The sequence below is a fragment of the Pipra filicauda genome, unplaced genomic scaffold (assembly GCF_003945595.2).
Source record: "Pipra filicauda isolate LSUMZ 115617 unplaced genomic scaffold, ASM394559v2 scaffold118_size2161507_pilon, whole genome shotgun sequence".
Classification (NCBI taxonomy): domain Eukaryota; kingdom Metazoa; phylum Chordata; class Aves; order Passeriformes; family Pipridae; genus Pipra; species Pipra filicauda.
Genome location: NW_024103640.1, coordinates 978,024 through 990,912, shown reverse-complemented (window position 1 = coordinate 990,912; position 12,889 = coordinate 978,024).

Genomic DNA, 12,889 nt, shown 5'->3' with positions numbered 1-12,889 from the left:
GGAACTGCTGAAGTCAAGTCTAAATATATGAGCTTCATTTGAAAATGGCACTTTTAAGGGAGTTCAGTGGTTTCACAGACTAAAAAGGAGGCATGGGGAGTCTAAAGCACTCCAGGGATTTCAGATGGAATCCCACTGGGGTCTATCAAGTGGGGAATGGTAACCTTAAAAGAAGTGAATTTCTAGGCCTCAACTTGCTGAGCAATGAGGAACTTCTTGCATGAAGTACCTCAGGTAAGAACAAAAAAAAATCCACACAGAGAACTCCAAGTAGTGCTGCAAGATTCCTGCAAAGCCAAGGCAGGCCTGGAGATCCCTGATCCCTGAGAGCACCTCGGGGAAACACTGGAGATCCCTGATTCCTGAGAGCACCCTGGGGAAAACACTGGAGATCCCTGAGAGCACCTTGGGGGAAATATTGGAGATCCATAATCTCTGAGAGCACCTTGGGGGAAACACTGGAGATCCATAATCCCTGAGAGCACCTTGGGGAAATCCTGGAGATCCCTGATCCCTGAGAGCACCCTGGGGAAAACACTGGAGATCCCTGAGAGCACCTTGGGGGAAACACTGGAGATCCATAATCCCTGAGAGCACCTTGGGGGAAACACTGGAGATCCATAATCCCTGACAGCCCTGACCCCCAGAGGCTCCATGAAGCCACTGAAGTTTCACAGGCTCCTCCTGTGAATTCTTCTGCTTTTCTGTTTATGCAGCATTTTTAAAAGTAATCCTTGCTGAGTTCTCAGGCAAACCTGCACAAATCCCAACCCTTTATTCTTTAGTATCAACTCAGATCACAAAGTAACTGCTGTAACACAACATTTTGTGTCACAAGGAACAAATATTTCTGCTGTTCCTGTCTCTGTACAGCTTAATGTACTCAAGGTGACTTCCAGAGAAAATACATATACAAAAAACAATAGGCCAATGAACTATTTCACTTTAAAGCAGGTTCTAAGTTTTCTACTAACATTAATTAGAATTTTCAGTGGAATTTTTCTTTTTTTTTTTTTTAAAGTGGTTTATAATTATATTTTATTTTTAATGAGAACCAGTAATGAAAAACATAAATAGTGTATCCTTTAATGATCAACACACTGACTAATTCCACTAATGCTGAGTAGCATGTGCTGAAATGATGGATTATCTTAAAATATAATTTTACTAGCTCTGCTATGTAATTTGTTAAGCATTTAGTAATAAGTATGTCTAATAAAATATGAAAAAAATATTTAGAAAATGAACCATAATTTTAATATAATTTTAATTAATGGGAGTGCAATTGCAGTGGTTTAAATTACATTCCCAGTGGTAAAAAGCCTTTCAAACCTAATTTGTAAGCCAAGATGGTGGCTTTAATGACTGGCAGCAAAGTTTCTTCAACAGATTTCATGGGGCATGATCCAAAGATAATAGGTTTTCAGCCCAATGACAATCCAATTACAATGCCAATCAAAGCCAACTTCATGCACTCTAATTATCAGATTTAGCTGTCAGTTCAAATACAAACATAACACTTTTATTTAAATAAAAATTTAATTTAGAAAAAAGAAGACTTCATGTGTGATTTATTGAGACTGCAAGAGCAATCTAACTTATTTCTCTAGTAATATAATAAAATCAGTCTTGTATTAAAAATGTGAAAACTTTTCATTCTCCTGCATGTGCTGTGCTGTATTATTCAGGAGTTAATTTAAGCAAAAAAAGCATAACATAACATGGCAGCAGATATTTGCAGACTAGAAGTAGGTTAAATAGAGTAGCAAGGTTTCAATGAGACAAAACTCCAAGTGAATAAATGACAAAACCTAATTAGTTTTTTACCTAATCAGGAGAAGCTCTGTTAAGACCACAACCCATTTATACAGGTCTGCAGCTCCCAGAATTTCCTGTAGCTCTGCTCACTTTTCTCTCTGCTCCTGTGCAGGAGGGTGTAAATGCACAGCTCTTTATTATACACACATGTTTATTTGTATACACAGCCAAGAAATATGGGAGTTATAAAAAACACAACGAATGTTATGTTAAAATGAATTTAATGTTCCAAATATAGGCAGCTCCCAGCTGAAATAGCCCCATGGTACCTCCCGACTGCAACCTTGCTGTTATTCTCTCTCTCTATCAAAAGTTATTATTTATTAATTAACATCATTATAAAGATCTCAATATAGGAAGGAAAAGCTGGTTCAGGACTCTCTATGCTCTAATACATTACAGCACAATTACCAATTCAGGCTTGGTTGAAACAGAGGTAATTGTCCTATAACATATTTAATACCTATAAAATCCTGTCTCCCCACAACTACAAGAAATGGGAGAAAAGAATTACAGAAGGAGCAATTATTATACCATTCTTTAAGAATATGAACTAATTTCCCCTTGCCATTTCCTCCCCCTGTTTTATGGCAGCTCCTGGATGTTTGGTACCTTGTTGGCTGCAGTCAGCACACCAAAGGGAGGGGATTCCAACAAACATGTCCACATACAACAGAAATATATCCACGAGTAACAAAAGTGAGTCCCATATCAGGGCTCACAAAACCAAAAGACAACACCGTGGTAGGTGCCAATGCTAAAAACGGCAACAACCTCAATATTTGCAATTCCTTTCTACAACTTTCACTAAATCCAAACACTGAAATGGAATGAGAAATCCTGAATTAAAGCAGGACTTGTTGGCTTGCCCATGCTCACCTTTTATTTTAATCATTCTCGTTACTTCTGCTATGACAGAATTCTTTATCATAACACCTGGGCCGTGCCGGCCTCACCTTCCTTCCACTTTCCATCATGCAATTCCCAATACATTTCCTTCCTCTCCCTCTCTCTTTCAGATGCCCATGACATCATTCTTTGCTCCTGCAAGGGACTCAACCCCACTGTGCAAGTGCACAGAGAAAGGATTTCAGGAACTGGAATAAATGGGAAGGAGAGGTACCACGTTTATATATAATTCTGAGATGATCATCAATCTGAAGATGGAGCCACCAGATTCTTGAACTCGCCATCATTCCTCACGGTTTGGGGTTCTAAATAGCCACGTAATCTTTGCCCTGAATCCATAATGACTTCAGAGTTCAGCCAACACAGAAATATAAAATTAAAGGGCAGAGCCGAGTTCAGCAGAATTACATTTAAAATGCTCTCTGGAATAACCATCCAAAGTCATCCAAACACTTCCACATTTGTTGGCCTCTTTCTCCCTGTCTTTGACAGTCATCCTGCAGCTCCTCTATTTCCCTACTAGAAAGCCCCTCCATGGGATGGGACAGGAGGATCCAGGATCCAATCTCAGGACCGGCCACTAACTCAGGGAAGTTCAGAAACTCCCAATTCCATTTTGTCAGGGTCACAACATTCCTCTGCTCCTCCAGCCAAAGCTGGAAATTAAGAACTCAACTTTACCATTTACTGTAGCTGGTTCAACTCCTGTCATTATTATTGTTTTCTCTATTTTTATGTAAATAACATTGTAAGTTTAGATGAGGAAGGTAACAGAGATGTATCTTTTGCACAAGGAAGCCTAAAAAGGGAAAGCACAGCATATATAATATATATATGTTATATGTGCTATCAGCAGCCTGGGCTGGGGTTTGCTTTAAGAGTCCCTAGATTTTGTTTGCATTACTTGCCAGATGTACCAGTAAAAATTTCCTGACTTAAATATCATGAGAACAAGAGCCATAATTCATCATCATTGTTACTACTACTATTTTCATTACTATTACCTTTCTTCTCTAACTCGCTCAGGCATCAATAATTGCAAAGATAATTCTGAAAGCCTATTTAGCAATCTGACTGTGCTTCCACATTGTGGATTTAGGAGGTACACTGAAAAACATTAAAATTGCTGTACTGGCTTGATCAGGGATTGGGGGAAATAATCCGAAAACTCCCTGTTTGTTCAAGGTTACCTGGCATAAAACATATCACGATCTAAATGAGCTACACCCAATGACATTAATAGAATCTATAGAAAATTAGATCAAATGGTGAATTTAGTTCATCAATTTGCACTGTTCTTCAGTATCCAGAGTTTAAACATCACTATTGACTGCCTTTTGTATTTGTAGGATTTTATACTGAGATAAATGACAGAAAACTTTAAAAGCAATAATCAAATTTTTGTATTTGTATAAATTTTTCTGCATTGTCCAAGGCCTGTTTTTTTCTGCCATGTTACAATTAAGCTGAACATTTTGGAAACCAGAGCCAGACAAATCCTAGAAGCCACTAAAATGTTTTCCAAGGTAAAGCATTATTCCAAGAACAATGCTAACACTCAGCATGGAGTAAGTCATAAGAAAATAAAGATAACATGCCAGAAAACGATCCAGCTACCTTCCATTAATGGAAATAGCTGAAGTGCCAGACTTCCCTCACACAGAGTCTATACACAGGATCTGAAGTTTGTTGGAATGCTGAGTCAGGAATGTGCCCGTGGATGTGTCATGCCAGCAAGCAAAGCTCAGGGGGGTTATTTTCTGAGGACAGGTGAGAGCTGAGGCACTATTTCTGTGTGCATTTCATCCCAATTTTACCAGCTTGCAAGAGACAGCACGATGTTTTTTTATGGTTGGTGCACTCAACCATCACATCACATCTGCAAAATGGAAAAACATGTAACTAGTTAGTTCAGACCATGGATTGAGATGCACCCTGTTCAATGGACACAGCCACTGAAAAACTGCCCCACTGTCCCAGTCTCTTCATATTCCTGAGGACTGTATGACACAGGATTCCAAATTCACAGATTTACAGATTACCAATCTTTTCCTTCATTTTAAAAACAAGATTTGAATGCTGAAAGCAGCCTAACCTGTACTCCTGATTTTTTTTTTATTCCTTGTGGATAATGACCTTTCAGAGAGTAAGACGCCTTTCCTCAGACTGAGCTGGAGAAAAATATGCCACAGATTTATACTCTGACACTCTTTTCTGATTCTGCTGTGGCTCCAACTGTGCCATCCCCACTCAGCCCGGCAGGATCAGGGCTGCAGTGCCCAGCCAGCGGGGATCTAGAGCCCAGGGAAATCTGCAATAAGCAATTACAAGTTCTAGACAAGGGTGAAGTGGAAAGATGGAGGGGGGGGCTCCCTTCATTTCATTAAGATAATGCAGTGGGAAAGGTGAATAAGTGAAAGAGTGCATGTGCATGAGAGAAAGAGCTCAGCAAACATCCTGCTGAAATTAGATGGCTCCTCGCTTCCCTGTTACCTTGTTTGCCCTTCAGGACAAGCAGAGAGGCAGGGGAGGGGTTTATTTTTTTTTAGGAAGTTGTTCTTTTGTGGATGCTCATGGCTGGTAAGGGAAGGTCATTCCTCAGTGACTGTCCTTTGAGGTGAGCAGTGATCATACACAATCCGAGACACGCTCATGGCTCATCACTGAGACTCACAGATTTTCCTTTGCTCTTCCCCCTCTCCTGCCTGACGTGAAAACACACCCTCCACTGCTGCAGCTGTCACTCAGTCACAGGGGACATTCCCAGAGGAAGAAGGGAAAGTTCATTGGGAACTGAGGGCATTTGTGGAGAAGGAAGGAAGGTCCCTTACTAGTAACCACCATTCTTAAGCTCCAGTTACCCCAAGCACTCATTGATCCAGATTTCAGATTTCTTCTTGGAAAGAGGCACTGCAGCATTGCTCTATCCAGTAATGCACAGACTCTTGGAGCAGCAGAGAAGGAGCAGCATTTGGGAATGGAACTCCTCAGAGCTGCACAGAAGATATCTGAAAATCCAGATTTTAACCCAACCTGCCACAGTTTGTTGCCTCAGGTTTTGAGGGTTTTTGCCCGGTTTCCATTTTGGGGGGAAAGCAAATCCCATTCCTTGTTAGCTCCCACTAGCTCCAAAAAACAGAGTAATTCTGTGACATTATCAGTGTTTTGACAGGGATCAATCTCACTCAACTGTACAATATTAATTTTACATTTTGGCACTTGTCTAATTTTAGAAGATGAACGTTGCTCTATTACACCAGCGCTCCAAGGTGCAAACGCCACAGGCAAATGGGATTAACGCTTCTCATCTCGGATAAAGAACCACAGCAGGCCAAGCCTGTGTAAATAGGTTTTAAGTTGCTACTTGGAGCCAATGAAGTTTGAGACTTTTAAAACCAACTGGAGGTTTTAGCAGCCTTTCTTCCCTGGAACGGGATTTCAGATGGCACTTAAACCCTTTTGTCAACTCGGAGTGGGGCTACTTGTGCTTCAGGTGAAATCTCCCCTGTTGTTATGCAAAACCAAGCTGATGGAAATGCAAACATCTTACTTATTAGAGGCTTGTTCCTTCAGCAAAACAGAGCTTTAGCCTTAGCAAGCCCCGGCAGTATAACACGTTGTAAAAACAGTAACAATAGCAAAAATTATTAAACATTTATCTCTCCCCTGAGTGAACATCTGGCATGTATCAAACCGCTGCCGTGGGGATTTAGCACCAGAACCTTTAAGGTTTTATGCGACAGTGCCTAGAGAGGGCAATAACAGAGCATATTCCACGACGGATTTTTAATCACTGGCCTCTTGAAAATATCAAGAGCAGAAGCTGAACCGCATCTCACTTCAGAAATGAAATGTTACCGTTCTCGTTTGTGACGCAGGAAAAAATATCAGCTCCATTTTTTAATTAAGTAAGAGGAGATTTAAAATAAACAGAATGCAAGATATGATAGTGCAGACAGCAAACAGATGTGATGGAGGGTCTCTTTGCACACCTTGCAGGAGGGATGCTTGGCTAAGGAGGACTTCTTTCACCTAGAAATTTTTCTGGTGGTTTTCAGCTGGATACCTCCACAAAGGTTTTTCTCTCTTTCACTTAAGTCTTAGGGAAGTTGCAAGAAGCCACAAAGACAATCAGCCAAATGTTATGTCCCTGCACACAGACACAGCCACCGTGTGACAGCTCCAGGTCCAAGCACAGATGCTCCAATATTAAAAAGTCCTCCCTTTTAATAGCCCAAGAGCTGCCACTTCCAACAGAGCCCAGGTTTGCATCAGAAATGGGGAATCCTAATTGAGCAGGAAACAAGGCACGTCCTGCATCAGGAGGAACTGGGGATTCACATCCATGTTTAACTCCACACCCCACGTTCTCCAGGAGATAACACACACAGGGGTGCTCAATTACATCTTTAATCTCTGCTTTTAAAACACCTTTAGAAAAAGGCACAAATCTGTTTCTAAGTCTCCCCAAGAGCTGGAAAGCCACGGTTTGGGGAGAGGGGAGGAGCGAGTGGGGTGTGTGGTTTATGGTTACATAAGTCTTGCTCTTCTGGAGGGACAAGACAAAGATTTATGTAATGCAAGGGAGGAATGCATGTAATGGGAATGATATAGGGAAGGAACAGGGGAAAACCTGATAGTGAAGATTAAAGTGCAGGGATCATGTGGATCACGTGTTGGGTCAAGAAACAAATGTGAGGGGAGAATAGAAAAGGGTTATGTTTGGACTCTTGTTATAATAAGAAATGATTATACAACAATGTCCTCAAGCAGCACTTCCCTCTCTCCCCCTAATAACAACATAGTTGGGGGGCTTCAAATGGAACAAGAAAAACTTGAAAATTTTGTGATTAATGTTATTATTAAGGAGACTGTCCCAGGGCCATAATTTCAGGACTAATCCCGTTAGTGTCTTGAATAAGTAGCACAGCAAGTAAATAATTTCTGATTATTTGGGTTTGTTTCTTTGTAATATCTTAAGAACTCTATAGTTTTTGTTAAATTTTAATATGTATGTCAGTATTTAAAACAAATGAATAAATGGGGTTCAGTTATTTCCCTTATCTAAGTGTTTTTGTAATCTATTTGAGGATCTATATAACAGATTTCCTTTCTTTATAAAGGAACACCATCAGTTTATGCAGAGATATTCAAACAAAAGGTTCTAAATCAGTGCATTTTGGAGGAGATAAAGATATTGAAAAAGACAATTACATAGAGGATATAAATTAGTCCAGTACCTTCAGAGAAAAGCATTTCTGGGTAGCACAAAGGTGAGTTCAACCCTGATTAAACCAATGGTGGATCTGATGCATGAAAGCAAAGAAGGGGAGAAAGCAAAGGATGCTGTCACAGGGAAAAGGAGGAAGAAACCAACCAACCGACAGACTGACGAAAAATAAAGATCCCAAAGAGGAAATCACATCCAATACCCTACTTATGCATTGCTTGAAAAAAACCAAAAGATACCCTACAAAGGCTGGGAACGTCTTTGCTGATGCTCAGGACTCAGCACAGGCAGGTACCAAAGGACAGTGCCAGAAGAGGATGGGTGGCAGTCACTGGACCACAATATTGAAGAGGAACACACACTCTGGGTGGGATTTGCCTCAGTCTTTGCCAGGCACAGGCACTGCAAACACACCCGGCAATTCCAGCACCGAGGAACCCGAGTTTAAAACGGTATTTGTAGCATGAAATGAAATTATGATGCCAAAGTAAAATAAACGTCGAGCAAACTCAGTCAATCATCTGTATCATTCTTTATGGCTCTCATTTATATTTGATATTGAATTGCTCACTTTTTAAAATTCAAATAACTCCCTCATCGATCCGCTCCTGAATGATTTTACTGAACATATCTTTTTAGTATCTAACACCCTGTGATTTTGTTCCACATATGTTGTGCACTGGCTGATTCCATCCTAACCTCACAAAACATATTAAGCTTAATAAATATATTTATGAGAATTACTTTGTATAGTCCTTATGCAATCAGCCATGCTGTGTATGATAGCCCAAGACGATGAAAACCCATTGACTTTTTGTAGCAAATTAGTCTACCACCTAATCGGTGAACCCTGCTAAGCTTTTGAATTATGAGGAGAACCAGCAGCTCAGTTAGAACACTCAAATGAATTATATCAATTCATAAACTTGTTCATGTCCAGATTTCATTAGCCACACATTAACAGCATTTTATGTTTATTACTGCTCTGACATAATCTATAAATAACTGAAATGCTAATCATAGTGTTCTGCCAGGCATCATCATTTAATCATAAAGAGATACATTATTATAAACTATAATAGATAATAACAAGTCCGGGTCAATGGCCGCATATTAAAAGATCACAATTATATCCTATAAGGGTATGTACCTCATACATTTGGTGACACAAAGGTCCATATCTAATCACTTGCAAATGTTTCCCCTCTGACACACTTACAGTACAAGGTGACACAATTAAGAAAATATGCTTGTAAAACAGGGCAATCTTTGAGCATCAAAGTAAACAGAGAACAATTAATAGTGAGGGGAAACATTATAGCATTTGCCAATGGCAGTGCTATTTAACTCTTCATTTCTGGGGTTATTTTTTCCCTTACTAAAGAAACCACGATCACAACACTGGGAGAGTTTATTGTAGAGGAGAATTCTGACTTATTACTGCAGCAGCCACCGAGCCAGGGCCGCTGGGTGATACCTACTGGGCTAAAAGTAGAGCCCCAAAGGTTCAGTTGCCTTTCCTCTGCAATCCTATTGTTTAATGTAATGCATTCCTTCAGTGACCTTATGCCATTAAACCCCTGGGATACTCAAACATACCCTGTGTGTCTTCTTTTAAAGAAACCTATTGACTGAAGTGACTCTCAAGGGCCATTTTGGAGCCTCCTCTCATGGTCGGGCGTTCTGACATCACAGCTGCTTCTTTTTCCCCAAAACGCGGTAACAATCTAGATTATATTTTTAATTTTTAATTTGATGATAGGATCAGGAGATTACTGAGTGATGGCAGTTCCACAGAAAACCTCCTGGCAATACACCACTTACCAAACAAACAATTTCCATAAGAGCTTTATCAACTAAACTAATTCTGAGTGAGAAATGAATCTGACCCAAGGACCAAGAATTAATTGCAGATTATTAGAATAAAGTTGTTTTCTGTGGGTTTATTTTTTTTTGTAAGTTTTGTGTTGCTAGAAAAAAATTTTAAAAAAAGAATTAGACTAATTTAAAGCTTTGGTTGAATAGGAAGCAGAGATGCAGCCTGTCATTGCAAGCACTTGCACCTCATAGCTCAGGGTGAACTGAGGGAGATAAAGAAAGGAATGTAAAACACTATGGAAACCAACCTCTGGAGACTTAATATTCTGATCAGCTCACCTCCGAACATCTGGCTCTTAAATGTTCAAGCACAAAAACAAGAGAGCTAATGAAAGCAGTACATATTATCTCTCCCATCAATGTACCTCACAAACACCTGCTAAAATTAAAACAAATTGAATCTTGATTGCTGATTAAGTACCCCTTCTTTAGCTAGATATTCTGTCATTATTTGCCCTGGCACACAATGCATAAACTGATGAAAAGCCTGTGGTGGGCTGCAGCAGCAAAGGTTGAGAAAAGATGATCCAGCCCGAGATGCCTGTAAATGGCAGCACATTAACTTTATGTTCCCTAGCCCTCAAAAAGTTAGATTTGGATTTTTTCCCTCGTTTCCAGGGCAAAAATTACTTTCATTTAAAAAAGAAAGCACATAAACTGAACATATTTTTTTTTTTCCTCCAGAACACCCACATCCCAGAGAGGAGGTAATAGATGGACTAACATTTACTAACACCACTGCCCAGCTACTGAGCTGAAAAATCTCTCTGAGCAGCACTGCTGGGCTTTTTGGGCATTTCCAAGGATGTGGGAAGACTCTCAAGCGGTTATCCATGGAAAATAGAGCCCAAGACCTGGTCAGGAACGTCTGGCCTCTATTTATCTTAAAGAGATGCTTAGGTAATGGCAAGAGAAAGGTTACATAGTTTACTGCCAATAAACTTGGGGAATGCTCTGCTTGCACACTTCAGGCAGGATAAAAACCCCCATTAGGAATTTCATCACACCCATATAAATACCCTCCTAGGTGAGCCCCGATGACAGATGTGTGGCTAATCTACCATGTTAACTTCATTGGAGAAGTTGTGGTTTTGTTCAAACTTTATTAGTTAAACTCGAATTGGTCCCACTACATTTTAAGTCGGTATTTCATCTGCTTTAAGTAGGTTTCCAGATATCCTAAACTCCTCAGACAGCATTGTGTTTACCATATATATATATATATATGTATTCATGTAAATTTGGCTGTTAAAATAATCAACTTTTATTTGACTCACGGTTCTCCAATAATCAAAAAGGAAAAAAACCAGCAACATGACAGTGTGTAAATCCTTCCCAACAATAGCACCCACAGAACCTGTTTCTTGACTGACAATAAGGTCACAGCAGCACATATGTTTGGCATATGTATTTCATCAGTGGTGATTATAATGTGAACCAAGAATTAGCTTCAAAATGATGGGTTACTTAAAGACCTGGAAGAGGACATTTAAACAAAAGGGAAAAAAAAAAGGCCTGAATCACTTACTAGAGCTTGACTTTCCCCTCCCCCCCTTTATTGCATTCTAAATTATTTAAATATACTATTAGACACCATATTGGAAAAAAACAGATGTTTTCTAATTATGAACTGATTTTACAGTGTGATGGTGTCACATATTTAAATTACAAATACACATTTTTAGCATTCCAGCTGTGCTTTACAAGAGTTTAATTTGCTTCTTGTGATATGTCACATTGCACCTGCCTTTTAAAACTCCTATAAATGTAAAACATTAGCCAAGCACAAGTATTAAGACATGCTGATGAATTCTAAAGATTTTTTAACATCTTCTAGAAGACGAAATTTATAGAGAGATTTAATAATGAACCAGCTAAATGTTTATTGAAAATAACATTTACAAATACTTTCCAGAAGTACCAAATGGGACTGATGACTTGTGTGTGTGCGTGGGTGGAACGGGGAATTAAACTGGTGCTCCTCTGCTCCTTCCATACACCAACTATTCCACAGTAATCCATAAACTAATGAGGTTACACATGGATAATTCAGTAAAATACTGAAGGAAGTCAGCTACGCTCTCAGCCACTACACACACAGAGAACCTGACACATGTTTAAGACCATCAATATCTAAATAAGAACAGGGAGATCATCAATGCCAACGTTGGGGATAAACTATGAGAATGTATTTCTGGGAATAGAACAGCAATAGTTTCTAGGATAAACTTAAACTTTGAAGTAATTAGCTTGTGATTCACAGAATGCAGTGAGAGCACACACAGCTATTTCTTGTCTTGAACACTCCCTAGGAATAACAACTATTGGTTTGGATTCAGGCATAAAGAGAGAGTATAAACAACCCACGGAGAAGATGTAACACTGTTGATGCACCTTTTAAACCCGGTCTTCTAACAACAAAGAAGAAACTTTTGAAGCACTGGGCTTACAAAGAATATTGGAGATAAACAGAGAGGCTCTTTTAGAGCCAGTTACCAACTGCACAGTTTCTAAACACAGCCAGGGACTTCCTTGTTAACAGTCTAATCCTACTCGAGTAACTTAAAGGCAATTTGTGCACTGACACCAACAGGGACGGGCACAGGCTCTGCCCAGGTACTGCAAACCTCATCCCAGTATCTGTACTCAGACCTCATTACTGGCACAAAGGGGACCAGCCCCATTTTCCTGCCCCCTTGGAAAAGCACCACCCTTCCCTGTACTGTGACACAGCACAGGAAATGTTTTCCCCCAACCAGAGCTGTTGTCTGTGTGACTTCCACTGGCACCACGAAGCCCTCAGTGCACATCCCAGCTCTGAACTGGCAAAGGGAAAAGAGGAAGGAGGGCAGGGAAAGCCCAATGGGAGACAAGACAGCCAGGTACCTGTGGTAATCTAACTGTTTAATCTGTTTTAAAAGACTTTAGTGCCTACACATAACCACACCTGCAATTCAAAAGCTTCCCCGCACTTCAACGTCTTAGAGAATAAATGTGAGGACATTTGGGCTACAGAAAGTGTTACAAGCCCTCTGGACTCGTTTTACAGAGACA